Below are 15,894 nucleotides of genomic sequence, written 5' to 3'. Positions count from 1 at the left end.
AGAGAGAGAGAGACAGAGAGAGAGAGAGAGACAGAGAGACAGAGAGACAGAGACAGAGACAGAGACAGAGAGACAGAGACAGAGACAGAGAGAGAGAGACAGAGAGAGAGACAGAGAGAGACAGAGACAGAGAGAGACAAAGAGAGAGACAGAGTGAGAGAGACAGAGAGAGAGAGAGAGAGAGAGAGAGACAGAGAGAGACAAAGAGAGAGAGACAGAGAGAGACAGAGAGAGAGGAATTTCAGGTGTATGACAGAGAGAACCAAAAGACTGAAAATGACTTAAAATCATGGGAGAGATGATGGAGCACAAGATGAGGGCCCAGATGTCTTGATGCACCCTCACTAGATACTCAGGTGTAAAGCCAAGCACAAGAAGCTTTTCAGAGGACTGCTGCTGTGAACAGCTTTCAAGGTTCTGATTATACAATATAGTATTCTATATTGTATAATATATTGTATAAAATATATATAATATATTGTATAAAACTCTATTCAATAACAAACCAAGACAAAACATTCACAGAAAACAAAGCATAGCATTCAGAATTTTTTAACTTCCCATCTGTCAGCATTAAATACCCAAGGAGAGGTCTTTTCAGCTTGACTCGAGGCAGGCTCTCATCTTCCGTGGTTCCTCTTCCATGGTCCCAACTCCTGCCCAAATCTAACCAAATGCCACCTGAGTTAAAAGGCAGACTGCTCCCAGTTCCTTGTCCAGCTCTCCATGCAGTTCCTATTCCATATTGAAGCTCACAGTGTCTAACCACCTCAAATCCTTCACAGTTTCTGTTCCTGGGAAGACAAAGCTTAACCAAGCCACAATAACATTCGTTCACATTGCCGACATCCTCATCAATTCACTTTCTCCCTGTGAAATCAATATAGACTCAAAACAGACAAAGTACCAGCATCATAATCATGCTTTCTCAGTTTTTGGCAGCTCTGGCTGGCCCTCAGAAGTTCTAGGCGGCTCTCAGAAGAAGTTCTCAGAAGAAAAGTCTCAGCAGAAGCTCCAGCTGGCTCTCAGAAGAAACACCGCCACCATAAGCTCCATGCTCAAAATCAAAATCACTTTCTCCAGCCTGGGCCTCTCCTCCTCAGCCTCCATGCTGCTTGTTCCAATAAGTTCTGACTATCCAGCTTGTGTTTTTCCTTTTATAAGGTATTAGCTCCTCCCTCTTCCAGTCCCTTCCTGTTACATAAGGAAGTCCATTCCACTGTGGAATTCACAAGTTCTGGGTCTTAATACTTTATACAGTCATGAGCTTAGAACTAAATTCTAAGTACCTGTTAGCATACAATAGGATCTTCAAATTCCATTACTATTACATCAGGTAATCCTTCATGACCAGGTCTAAGACTTGGACCTCTTTCTGAGCATTTAGTGTGAGCCTGCTAACCTGAAAGAGGGACCTACCATCTGGAATGCCTTTTCAGTCTTCTTGGGCACTGCTAATGAGCTAGAAAGAAAGGAATGGGAATTTCAAACTACACTGATCTCAGTTCAAGTTTGTAAGTGGAACAAAGAAGGGAAAAAAAGAAATGTTCTCTGCTATTTTCATAAATGCTTGACTACTCTCACCATGCTCTGTACTTTTGCATGTGGTTAACCACAGGAAAGGCTGCTAGTGGGAGGGAAATCAGGTCTGAGGCCATTGTATCAGGGAACAAGGATTCAGAAATGCTGGACCATATTTTTCACATAACTCCACATTTGTCTCTTAACTTTGGAAGCCTTTTACTAATATCTGTTTCAGCTTCATTCTGTTGAAAGAAAATTCCGGCACTTTGATTAAATAGGGTAGCCAAGAGATTAACAAACTATTTGCAAAGTAGCTCAAACTCTTCTGTTGAAAGATGACAAACAAGTGTTATGAAGAAAATTATCTCTGGGGCTCAAAAACAATAACAACAAAACGATCTTCTAGCTTTCTCTAACTGTTCTCATACTGACCTTAAACAAGTCACAGTCTATCTCTCTTGGTTTCAGTGTCCTAGTCTATAAAATGAAGAGATTTACTAGATAACTGCTAAGATCATTTGCAACTCTTAAAAGTCCAATTCCATGATTCCCCACCCTCTCACCCCTCCCCATAGGTTTATTTTTTATTGATATGTCCATGTCTATATTACATTTCATCACCAACCTCCACCCTAGCCCACCCCCCATCTTCACCTTGATTGCTATTTCAGTGGATTTTAAATGTTTTCCTGAGTAAAATAATTCTTTCATATGTGTACATAGATATAAAATATATAGATGCATGCATGCGTACGTACATAGATTATATGTGTGTTTGTATATGTGTTTAAGAGGCAATGTGTTATAGTGGATAGAGGGTTGACCTTAAAATCAGGGTAACCTGGGTTCAAGGCCTGCCTCTGAACCATATTGGTTCTGTAACCATAAGAAAGGCACTTAATTTTTGTGTCGCAGGCAACTCTCTAAGACCATAAGTTACAGTTGCCAAGCTAAATCTGTGGATGTGGAAGGAGTTCTCTATATCATTTTTAATATAAAATCAAGAATCAATAAGCATTAATTAATCACCTACTATGTGCCCGGTGCTGGGATTACAAATAGAAAAAGAAAGGAGCAAATCTCAAGGAGGCTACTCTCTATATAAAATGTTCCCAAAGTCTTAGCTATTAGAGCTTAAAACTTCACTAAAATTTTTGGGGAAACCCTGCATGTGTGTTTGTAAATAACCTTCAAGTTAATTAATGTATTAAGGCAAATATCCATTACATCATACACACACATATTTTTCTTTCCCCCTCTCCTCCACCAAATATTCCTCTATTCCCTGATAATTTATTTTTATACCCAAGAGCCAAAAAAAATGTACTCCAGGGTTCAGAATATCATTCTTCTCCAAAACATGAAAGTCCAAAAAACTTATACATGGAATTTTCCCAATATCATACATCAGGAGCAGAAATCTAGGACTAGGGCATCAGGGAAGAAGATTTTGGACGTGCTTTCTTAAAAAAAAAATACAAAAAAACTAACTCTAATATTTCTTTAGAATGATCTAGATTCCTGGACACTCTACTGGCAAATGAGGGAGGAAATTATTTTTTGCTGATTTCTGGACCATGATAATCCTAGGCAGATCAAGGACCAAAACCTAACATTCTCAGATAATTCTTACCTTTCTGACTCAGCATTTGAAAGGAACTAAATGTTTAATTCAGAAAAGTGTCTAGAATACTAGGAAGATTTTTAGTTCAGTTAATCATAAGCTCTGACCTCATTTGTATCCAGTAGAGGCGATTTGTACTTCTAAGGGTAGATGGAAAATACTGTCAGTCCTACAGAATCCTATAGTACTAAGAATTTCTTTTAGCGCTATACTGTTATTGCCCACCAGGGGATGATGTGGTGCAATGTTAGAAGCATTCCTCTTGGAATTGTTCGTTTTTTTCTTTCTGTAGTAGCATATTACAAATTTTTCGCCCCTCAAATTGGGATTAGAACAATAGAATGATAGATTAAATTCTGAAAAGGACCTTAGAAGACATCTTGTCTAAACTCCTAATTCTATAGGTTGGGAAACCGAGGTCCAGAAACATTAAAATTAACTGCCCACAGTCTCATAGTTAGTAAGGAGCAGAGCTGAAATTTGAAATCAGGTGCTCTGACTACTAATTTATTAATTTTTCTCTTGCAAGAAGACTGGTTAGCATGCAATAGTTTTGCATTTATAAAGTAGGGTCATGTTGAAGGCTGCTTACAGATTTACAGCTGGAAGGAAACTTAAAGTTCATCTAGTCCAATTTCCTCATTTTACAGTAGCAGTCATGTGGTTCAGTGGATAGAGTGCCTGGCCTAAGTGACAGGCAGAGTTCAGTTCAAATCTGGCCTCAAATATTTACTAGCTGTGTGATGCTGATCAAGTCCCCTAATCTCTGTTTGCTTCAGTTTCCTCATCTGTAAAATAGGAGTAATTATAGCACCTACCTCTCAAGATTGTTGTAAGGATCAAAAGTGCGACAGAAGTTGTGAAGTACTTTTAGCACAGTGCTTGACACATCGTAAGCACTATAAAAATATTAGCTATTAGTATAGAAAAGAAATTGAGACTAAAGAAGTAAAATCACAAAGCTGGTAATTTACACAGTTTTGGTTTGGACCCAGGTCTTCTAACTCCAGAGGCTGAGATGCTTCTACTATGTTCTAGACAATGTAGTACAAGGCAATGTAGGTTAAAGAAATTGCATGGCCAAATGAGCAAGTGCCAAAAGATGAGGAGGTCCGATGTAAGCACCTTGAAGTCCAAGATTGTGTCAACAAAAGTCAAGATTGTGCATATTAATGCTATTCAGCACAAGAGAACTTCTCCTCTAGCCCTACTTTCCCACCAATTAGACTGGAACAGAAGCTTGATTTGTATAAAAAATAGATCTCTGTGAAATTATTGGAATGTCTCAAAACAGACGAATGCTAGCTAAAGAAGGAAATTCAGAAAGGACCTCTACCAGGTGCTGAACTTGGTTGCTGTTGTTGTTATTGTTCATCCTTCATTCTTGGAAAGGACCAATGACATCTGGAGGATAATGTCTTAACTTTCAAGTGAATTGGATTTAAGTGAGGCAGAGATATGCAAAGTCATCAGCCTCACTATCTCCTCTAGAGTCATTGGAGTCCAGAGGCAAGACATGGGTCAAGATGACTGACAATGGTCCCGGATGCAGTGGAAGACATTGGCCTTTTTAAGTTAAGCTCTTTCCCAAATTTTTGTTTGTCTGAGGCAACACCCGTTCAGTAGTTAAAGGCTAGGTAAGAATTGAGGTAAAAGATGAATGTTGGCCATGAAAGCCAAGAGAGAAACATGGAACTGTACAGTAAGGAATAGAAATCATAAAAAGAACACAATACAATGGAAAGGGCACTGAACCTGGTGGAGCTAAAGCAGAAAACTCAGAACACTGAAGATTTTCCAAATACCAAGAGATAGTTATTCTGGTGACAGTGGCACTTGCTACATTCAGTGCTTTGTGTAAATGCCACCCTATTTCCATCAAGAAATTCCATATTTCTAAGAAAGGCCAATTCACTAAAAAGTATGCATTTAAAGGAAATAAAATCCAAACTGAAAAGGAAACATTTGTCCCTTTGTGCACCCAGGGCATAATGAAGTTCTCCAGCTGAGACAAGCAATGAACCCATTGTCTGTACAATGATAGTTCCCATTACTGCTAACTCTTCTCCTCTCAGAGATGTTATACATTTCCAAGGCAGTGTTGTGGAATTTATGCTGGAATACACACAGGGAATGTTCCAATAGGAAAACTTTAAGGAGCTGGATTTGCTAAAGGGTGGTTGAAGTTGCTGTATGGACTCAACTTAATAGTACACTTCTTCCTCCCCACCAACCCAAAAAAGAAAAAGATGCAGAAGATTGTAGGGAAAGGGAGAACAGTAGGGTTGGAATGGACTTTGCCTGCCAAATTTTTTTAAATTTATCTTGTCCAAATGTACCACATAATTTTCGCAGATTTTATGCCAATTTTTTTTTTGCAAAAAAAGTAGAGTATGACCATTCTGTGAAACTTAAAAAAAAAAAAACAAGCAATTCTTTGTGCCAGCATTACTTAAAAATCATTACTAAACCGTCTTTGGCTCAAGATTAGTATGCACAGAACGCTCATGAACATACGTTAAAATTGAATACTGACAAATGCACATGCACTGAGAATTCTAGGCTCCCGGCTTGCAATGCTCTAGAGATCAATATGCCACTGGTGAATACACTTGCTCTGTTTACCTTTAAAGGGGGGTGAGGAACAGTATTATACCATACAATGATTTTTGGACTGAGAAAAAACAGTGTGTGATGATCATGTGGTGAAACACGATACGGTTGCAGATAAACAGTGATAGGCTAGCTCCATTCTCAAGCTAAACTTAATTCAGAATCTATTTCCTTCCCAGAAATATCCAACAATTCTGGTCCTTATCTGACAGCAGCAAAATGAGAAGCTTTATCAGTGTTCAGGTGGTTTGTTTTAGTTAGGAAAAAAAAATATGTATCCTGTACAATGGATGCTCAGCATACAATTAAGAATTTAATATTCATAAGATTATAGACTTAGAGTTGGAAGGGAACTTAGAGGTCATCTAGATCAACTTCTTTATGTTACAAATGAAGAAACTGAGGCCCACATAGCTTCAGTCTGTCATCAAGCATTCATGAAGCACTACTCTGTGCTAGGTATTGTGCCAAGGGCTGGAGATACAAATAAAGACAAAAATAGGGCCCTTGCCCTCAAGGACTTTGCATTCTAATGAAGGAAACTGTGCCATTAACTGTTCATACAAGCAATTTTATTATTGTTCAGTAGTGTCCAACTACATGTGACCCCATTTGGGTTTTTCTTGAAAGAGATACTGGAATATCTTTTGCCATTTCCTCATTTTACAGATGAGAAAATTGAGGCAAACAGGGTTAAGTAACTTGCCCAAGATCACACAGCTGGTAAGTGTCTAATGCCAGATTTGAATGCAGAAAGATGTGTCTTCCTGATTCCAAGCCCAGTGCTCTGGCCACCGTGGCACCATCTAGCCACCTCCTATAAGAATGCTCACTGTAAATGGAAGACAGAAGAGCCAAGGCACTAGCAGCAGGGGTTAAGTAAGATCATGCAGGTAGTTAGGGGGAGAGCCATAATTCAAACCCAGGTTCTCTCTCTAAATTCAGCACTTTCCACTCAAGCACAGTAACTTAAAATATATTTGTCAAATGCAAATTGAATGTATACAGATAAATACAAGGTAATATGAGGAAGGAAAAATAAATAACTCCCAAGAGGATTCTTCCAGGAAGGCTTACAGCCATTGGGGTAAACCTTGAAGGATGACAAGGATTCTAAAAGAGAAGAAAAAATGAAAAGGGAATCCATTCCAGATATAGAGAAATGGTGACTTGTCCTAATGCCTGGAGGAAGAAGGTAGAATTCCCAATATAGGAACAGCTAGTGGTCCAGGTCAGCTGGAGAAAAGAATGCACAAATAAGAGTAATGTGAAATTAGTCTGGAAAGGAAGGGTAGAGACAAATTGTGGAAGACTTTCAAAACCAGGCTGAGTCTTCATTTTATCCTACAAGAAACCATCAAAGTTCTTGGAGCCTTGACATAGACAAATGAATTCCTTTGAGATTATTTTGACAGCTTTGTCAGGGATGGGTCAGAGAAGGGAAAAACTAGAGAAAGAGAGAATAATTTGAAGGCTATTCCAGTGAAAAATTGATTAGGGCCTGAAGTAGGATGGGGGCTGAGTGGAGAAAAGGGTACAGATACATGAAATGTTAATGGAGGTCAAATTAATCACTCTCAACAACTGATTGGATTTGGGGAAGAGGAAGAGGGACGAGTCAAAGATGGCTCCACGACCACAAACCTGAGTAACTGGGAACGTTCCACCGAAATACCCATGGGTGATTCTCTAGCTCTGAACAAAGGCATTGCAAGGATAGAGATGCTATCCAAAATACACAATTAACACACAAGATAAGGACCTATGGGAAATGTCACACAAAAATACACTTGCAAAAAAAAATTAAAAGGTGCTAGGAAGAATCTAAAAATAACATTTCACAGGTTCTGTTTCATCACGACACGGCCTAGTCAGTAACCTAGTCAAGCCAGGGCATGATTCATCTCCTCCCCCTAGTGAATAGACTTAATTAGGATCAACAAGGATGAGCCTCCCCTCATTCTAGTCTTCTGGAACTGTGTGAGGATTTAGATCATACATTCTGCTTTCCTTGACTCAAGCCAGAAAGACTCAGGGAAAGAATTAGCAAATGATCACCTCAGAGCACAAATGGGCATTTTCTCTGTAATGGCTTGGCTTCTAGAGGAGGAGAAGGAGTCTTTGCCCAGCCTACTTTGTGGAAAAGTCCAACTCTGCCTGCCTAAAACAGTTGTCCACTTTGTCTAAACCTTAACAGTCTTTAAAAGTTGAATTGCTTCAGTGAAAACTGTGTGGAGAAAAACCTGAATCAAACTCGGGGAGAGAAGGGGAGTCTAGATCATTTCACTTCCTACAGACCCGTCCCTTTCCAGCTGCTTGTGGTTCATGGACATACCAGCCAAAACAAGATAAACTCAGGAGCTTCCCGTGAGCTCTGTGAGGATCCACAACCCAGGAAACCAAAGCCAAGTTTTCACTCGAACATTTATAAAGCTATAGTGCAGCCGTGTGGGCCAAACTGAAACTACTCCTGGGCTGCCGCTCAAGCTGACAGCTGTGACTGATGGCTTTGACATCCTTCATGAGGCGCCTGTCCTTTCAAGGAGAGAGAAATAGCAGAATGGATCTGGAACTACTCTTCTTCTCAAGGGAGCTCAACAGACTTTCTGACTTCCAATTATACTCTCACTGAAGTGTCTGCAACACTTGCTTTATACCTCACTTGATGCTGATATTCAGGGAATCCTTCAACAAAGTTATCTGTGTGTTTTAGTTTCTCAAGGAATCTTTTATTCTGTCATTATGGAATGGAAGACATTTCTTTGGAAGTCTTTAAAACTGCCCTTTACTCCACTGAATCAGATGCTTTAAAAAAAATGTTTTCAGTTTTGTTGATGCCTTTTATTTTTATATCACATGCATGAACCATCTTTTATAACAAAGATGTTTTATAAACTGTTTAGAAAAAACACTTCCAAAGTGTCTGATAACATACGCAGCATTACGCACCCATTGTCCCCCACCTCTCTGATGAAAGGAGAGAAGTACATTTTCTCATCTCTGCTCCAGAACCAAGCCCTGATCATTATAATAACATGATGTTCAGTTTGTTTTATTCTCCTTTCTATTTCCATTGCCATGGATTTGGGGCCTATTGCTTTCCTGGCTCTGTTTACTTCACTCTGCATTGTTCTTTGTCAAATAGGATGTTTACCATGGGCAGAAGCCCCTCTGATCTCTTTGGGAAAGAAAAAGGGAAAAGGCAAGAATCTACGTGAGAGTGGGAGAAAGAGAGGGAGGAGGAGAGGAAAGGAAAGGACTATGACTGAAGCTAAGCCACCAGAGAAACAGGAAGCCTCTGCTGTTACCTTCTTTTCACAAGTTACTGAATACCAAAGTGCTGTGCCCTGAGCGGAGCCTAAACCTACTATCCCTCCTTTGTCCAGGAGTCAGAGGGTTTTCAGGAGATGTCTGGAATAAGCCCATAGGGAAAAGAGTCAGATTCCAAAGGTAGAGATACAGGTAGTCAAAGAGTGCAGGCTCTGTGGCAGTCTTAGAAGCCAATTAGAGGGCAAATGGGTGACTGCTAAGTCAGCCAGGAGTCCTGATCATAGAGAAGTGTAACTGAAAGACCATCGCCCTGTCTAGGGGACTTAGGGTAAAGACAGGAATGTTTGATTAAGTAGTATACACATGCACATGCATGCACACGCTTACATATGTGTAACATGACAACTTGGCTTGCTTATTAAATGTCTGTATTAAATAACATATTTTTTATATAGGAAATAGGGTCTAGTCCTATGATTTCATTGATATAGGGAATTCCCAGTTGAGGAAACTCCCTCAGCACTTCCTAGAGCACAGAGAAATTAAGACACTTGGGCAGGGTCACAGAGTCAGTATGTGTCAGTGGTGGGATTTGAACCCAGGTCTACTTGTCTCTGAGTTCAATTCTCAATCCACTAGGTCACAATTCATAGACACAGACAAACACATAGATATAGATATAGATAGCGATTCAGATATAGATGATATAGATATAGACGGGGTCGGCTGGTTTAATGACCAGCTCTCCAGGGAAACAATGTAAGCACACTTTCAAGTTTAATCTCCAATAACATTTTCTCCATCAAATTTCTTGTCTTTACAATGAACAAAACAATAAATTAAGTCGTAATTTATGTCATTTGCTCATTTCTGAGATATAAAGGCTCATAGAGTAAATTTAACAGTTGACTCTCTCATGAGCTGGTATTTGCTGGTTCCAGCATATCTCTAGATATAAATGTAGATACACATGCACACAAGAGAGTCAGCATGATATAATACATCAAAAGAGATTTTCCTGGAGTCAGAAAGACATGGACTCAAGTGATTTCAACTCTCAGTGTCTTCCAGGAAACTAGGACTGTAAGTTGCCTGTTTGCTTCATAGAAGGAGTTGTCCACACTGGGAGTTTCCCCACTGTAATGTAATGCCAAGGAAAGGCAACTTCCCAAGGTTCAGAATACCAGCATAGGTGCTCTCCATTTTATTCAGTGACCAACCAAGAATAGAGAAGATCAAAACATGACACCATTCCAAATACAGCATTTACTAAATGTGATTAATCTCCAAGGACTACTCCACCCCAGGACCTTCCAATCATTCAATCAATTACAAAGTCTCTGTTCTAAATACTTCTCCACCCCTAGGCTATACCTTAATTAAGTCCACCACAAAGCCCCTCTTCTCAAATGGAGATTAGTTTCCAAACATAAGGTCAAAAGTTCCCCACCCCTGGATCACAATTGAATCTACCCCAGAGTTACATCAAGTTTAAACACAGCACTTAATACCCAAATGGAGCTCTTTTCTTCATCTTGACACGAGGCAAGTTCTCAGCAATCTTAGTTCCTGGGGAGACAAGGCTTAGCAAGGCCATAAGATACATTGCCAGTCCCTTCATGAATTCATCCTCTGTCTGTAGAACAGTCCTAGAACCCCTGAACACATTAGCAAAGCCCTCTCCCAGGATTTCTGTAAACATACAACAAGAAAATCCTTCTTCAGGGCTTCTGAACCAACAGAAAGGCTCCCAGACCCCTGCAACAACAGCACTGTCCCTCACCAGTGGACAGTATTCACTCTGTCTGCAGGACAGTCTCCAGACCCCTGCAACAACAGTACTGTCCCTCACCAGTGGACAGTATTCACTCTGTCTGCAGGACAGTCTCCAGACCCCTGCAACAACAGCACTGTCCTTCACCAGTGGACAGTATTCATTCTGTCTGCAGGACAGTCTCCAGACCCCTGCAACAACAGCACTGTCCCTCACCAGTAGACAGTATTCACTCTCCGTCTGCAGGACAGTCTCAGGGCTTCTTAGCGAACAGCCAGGTTCCAGGACTTCTTCAACAAAAGGACTGTCTTTCACCAGTGGACAAATCTGGCAAAATAACATCAAAACGGACAGACAAAGTACCAGCAAAACAGCCATGTCTCCTCAGTCCTTGGCAGCTCAGGGGGCAGGTCTCAAAAGTCCAGGGCAATTCAAAGCGGCCACCAGCAATTCTCTTAGTCTCTCTCCACGAGGTGCTGCTTCCAAAAAAGAAGTTTCTTCTGCCTCTCTCTTGTCTCTCCAAATCTACGTCACCAGCTCCTCCCAGTTCAGGACTTTCTTTTCACATCAACTAGTCCATCCCACAGGTGGGATTAACAAACTCTGGGTTTTAACACAATCAATTTGAAAACCAAGCCAATACAGGGGAATCTTTAATTGCTATTACTATCACACCCACATTGATGAAATCATAGGTCTGGACTACACATGTGGATGTATGCACAAGTGCACACACATGCACACAGAGTAATACTTTTGCTGACTTGTTACATGCTTGAACTTTGCAAGAGGGTTCATTCTGCAAGACCTCCATTCCTTAGTGAGATATTCAAGAGCATCAATGAGAAGATTTAGAAGTGAGGGGAAAAGGCATCAGCTAATCTCAGTGATTAAAATATAAAGCAGAGACTGAGAAGAGGGGAACCAGAGACAGTAACCCAGAGTAGAAGAGTAAAGTAAAAAGTACTTTATATTATGGCATAAAGTATAGTATGCTATAGTTAAAATATACTACCATACTGTAGTATAACATAGTACACTATCACAGTCTACTATACTAAATACTATGGTATATAAATGGGCAGCTAGGTGATACAGCAGAAAGAGTACTAGACATCTTCCTGAGTTCAAATCTGGCTTCAGACACTAGCTATGTGACCCTCAGTAAGTCATTTACCCTGAGTGCCTCAGTTTCCTCATCTGTAAAATTAGCTGGAGAAGGAAATCGCAAACCACTCTAATATCTTTGCCAAGAAAACTCCAAATAAGGTCATGAAGAGTCAGACACAACTGAACAACAAAATAGTATATGTACTACAGTATTCATAAATATATGATATAGAATATAGTAATATACTACAGTAGTTAGTATAGTATATTAAAGTATAGTATGAAGCACTTAATACTATAAAGTATAAATGTCTAAAGACTGAGCTACCTTAGCTGCCGTCCTTTCCCAAGGATGCTTTGTGCTTTGTTTTCAAGTTGGTATTACTCAGAATGAGACATACTCTCAGGAAAAACAAAAAAAAAGAGACTGTGTGTATGTATGTGTTTGCACAAATGCATTTGTACATGGCTTCCTGAACACTGTTCCCTGTTAATTATTGAGCTTCTCCTTATTTCTATGTTGTCCCTGCTACTTCCTGTAGTTGATGGCTACTCTTAATCATAATATCAAAGATCGTAGATCTTGAAAGAACCTCAGAAGCCATCTAATCCAAACCCTTCTTTGTGCAAATGAGAAAGACTAGGACCAAGATCACCAAGGTCTTAAGTCACAGGTGGAACGTGAACCAAAATTCTCTGATTCCAGCATCAGTGGCCCTATCCACTGGACTAATCTTTAAGTCCCCACATTTAAGTATATTCTTTTTGGTCCTTACTAAAAAACTCTTGACTAAGACACTATTTGTTTCTGCATCATAAACCCTGGCCCAAACCTTATTCTTTGATACTATCAAATGAGCTAATATTTGTAAAGTGTTAGCATAGTGCCTGGCATATGGTAGGAGCTTATAATGCTTTTTCTCTCTCCATCTTCTCAACTAATTGTTCTCTTGAAATCAGGTTCTTTATTTTTTCCTTTTATCTTTTCTTTTTTTTCCAAAGATACTCACTTATCCAAATCATAGCAAAACAGAAATCAGAGAAGGTATACATAGAAGACTATATACTAGACATTATAGAGTGAAGGAGCTCTCCCAGTGGGAGTGAAGAAACTCAATTTGACCAAGACAGAGTTCTAGATATCACCCAAGGGGAAGTTCCCCCAAATCTCTAGTGCAGCTAGCTGGGGATAGGGACATGATGGAACCTGCCAGCTCCTCTCATGTTCCTAGAGTCTTTTCCTTCAACAACCTGACATGGGGTTGGCCTCTTTTACCAAATTCCTTTACAGTTGCCAGACCATTTGGGTGGCATGGAGGTTTAAATATCTAGGTTTCTTTTTTTTCTCCATGAAAACATTAGCATAAACAAGCCAGCTATACTCCAATTACCTCTTGGTGACTCTGCCCCCAGACAGATGGAATCTTCTCAATCCACATAGGATTTTGAAGGGCAAGGGGAGGGGGAGGTTTTTGCCACAAAACTTCCCATGAGGAAATTGGATACTGAAGCTCTTTGTGAAACAAGAATGTGGGACAATTATTTTGTGAGTAGAACTGCTGTTCTAGAAGGAGATTCTCCAGGCCACAGGATTGCCAATGGCTGCCTTCTTTGATCAACCACAGGGCAGCTAATTAGAAGACATGGAGCAGTGGAGGCAAACAGGAAATGCCCTAGACTCAGAGTGGGGAAGGAGCCTGAGGTCTATATATCAGCAATGACTTTGTATGTTAGCTTGCTCCTCCCTTTCTTTAGCTGTTAAATGAAGCTAATGAATTGTTCCTACTCCCTTTCTCCCAGGAACATTGTGAAAATAAAGGTGATTATAAGCATGAAGTACTGGAAGATCCTCCAAAGGAATCCAAGGTGGCAGAGCTTTCTCTAAAATATCTATAATTAAATGGGCTGATGAAGCTTTTTCATTTTTTCAAATTTATTAATTGGGTGCTGGGGTTGGGAATCTAGATCTGGGATTCTGCTGAAAGTTGTAAGGCATTCCCAGTATGATGGCTCCCTCTACCCAAACTGGTCAGTATCGCATCTATAATTTAGAGTCTTAGAGACTTGATGTCTCTCTGCCTCTGAAGTGACACTATCCCATACTTTCAGGACCCAGCGGATCTATTGATTGCTATTCTTTTTAAAAAAAAAATCTGCCCTGGAATCAAACGATCCCACTTAGAACATAATCTTTGCTTACGTCTGGGGTTTGTTTCCTGATGTTTCTGTTTTTGCTTTCAGAGAGTACCAGGGAGCTCTTGAAGCTGTAAGTCTAGGTCTCCACAGCCAGTCTTCTAACCCCTATACTGCCCTGAATCTTATAACTTTGTGGAAGTAAGAAATAAAATAATAACATAAATTTATACAAGACTTCTGAAGAACAAGAAGCTCTTCATGCATTATCTCATTTACCCCAGAATATCTCTCTGTGAAACAAGGCTTGATTGTTCATTGTAGTAATAATTTAATGTAAGCTTGATATTCTCTATATGAGTAAGTTATCAGCCTGTTATCTCAATATGTTGACCCCCATCACCTTATCCAGATATATATGGATTTCTTTGTTTGTTTGTTTGCTGTCAGATTTTTTTGAACATATTTTATTTCTCTTAATCAACCAAGATCCATTTTTCTCATCCTCCCTCTCCAACTCCCTTTCCCCAAAATGAGAACACAAGAAAAACAATATCCATTACAAATAAGTATAGTCAATCAAAATAAGTTTCCACATTGGCCATATCAAAAAAATATTTGTCTCCTGCATTCTTAGTTCTTCACCTCTCTATCAAGAAGTGGGTAGCATATTTTATCATTAGTCCTCTGGAACCCTGGTTACATGCCAAGATATTGAGATAGATCTCTGATCTCATCAGTGTGGGAACTCCCTAAAGCAATACAAATCCCAGCTCCTCCATAGCTTCCTGTCCTGGTCAATTCTCACCAATTTGTTGTTCAGTTGTGTCCACTTCTTTGGGACCCCATTTGGGTTTTTCTTGGCAAAGATACTAAAGTAGTTTGTCATTTATTTCTCCAGTAATCAAATTGTTCATAAAAGAGCCATCCAACACACTGAAGACCTTCCTTAGATTCTCTTAAAATCTCCATGGTACCAATGTAAGAGTCAGGCTATCTCCCTATATTCCTATTCCAGGACTGGCACAACTCTATTTCCAGCTATACATGCCTATGATGATATTTTTCACTCTACCTGTATCACTTTTAGTACATGAGGAGCACATGCCTTAGAGAGACTTTTCTAACCTCTACTCATACTGACTGGCTGGGTCCATAGCTGCTACATCTCCCTTTGGGGATCTAGTGTTATACCAGAGGGACTGGAGAGTTTGTTATAACTCACCCACTCACTGTGCTTCCTCCCATGATTATTAGATGATATCAATTAATCATCCAGACTAATTAGATTTTAAAAGGAACATTTACTAAGATTGTAAAGTAAAAACTATGGGTACAAAACATTGTCCCCAGAGGTCTGTAACATGCTCACTCTTCCACAAAGACCTACAGAGTCCAAGGGAGAGCACATATGGCAAATGGGGTAACTCACAACTCCTATAAGGTCTTCAGCTGATGTCCTTTGGCTAAAGACCTTAGGAATGGTCTAGCTTATCTGCTGGACTCTTCATGAAACCTTGATTCTGCCTTTTCTCATCTTACCTAGTCTATTCTAGATTCCAGAGTCAGACACCATCAGCAGTCATTACTGCCCTGGGGAAATTGTTAGGATGTTGATGAAAGTCCAAGTTCAAAGTCCTCTAGTCCTCTTGAAGTTCATAAATTCTTCCTCCAACTCAGGTGTGTGTGTGGGAGGGGGGGGGATGGAGAATACAGAGAGGAAACTGAGTCAGAGACCAAAAATGTCGTTTCTCTTCCCACAAGAAGGGATTCCTTCTCAGGTACTTGGCCAAACATGCTCTGAGCTGAGTCTCTACTGAAATTCCCTGCTTCTCAGTTGGTTCTT

The 15,894-nt window shown here is 39.9% G+C and overlaps 1 long non-coding RNA gene across 1 annotated transcript in view; it reads left to right on the top strand.

Annotated features, from left to right (window-relative positions):
• Positions 1-14,162, top strand: part of LOC138155577 (uncharacterized) — a 25,195-nt gene extending 11,033 nt beyond the window's left edge. Inside the window, exons 2-3 of the long non-coding RNA XR_011166878.1 lie at positions 13,541-13,617; positions 13,716-14,162. This is a non-coding gene — a long non-coding RNA (uncharacterized lncRNA). The remainder of the gene's footprint in view (positions 1-13,540; positions 13,618-13,715) is intronic.
• The last annotated feature ends 1,732 nt before the right edge of the window (positions 14,163-15,894 follow it).

This window comes from Petaurus breviceps, unplaced genomic scaffold (assembly GCF_028583685.1).
Source record: "Petaurus breviceps papuanus isolate PSGF00001 unplaced genomic scaffold, PetGlider_PUasm1.0 91133, whole genome shotgun sequence".
Lineage (NCBI taxonomy): Eukaryota > Metazoa > Chordata > Mammalia > Diprotodontia > Petauridae > Petaurus > Petaurus breviceps.
Note: the sequence above shows the minus strand (reverse complement) of the source record. Positions and strands in the feature narration are given on the sequence as shown.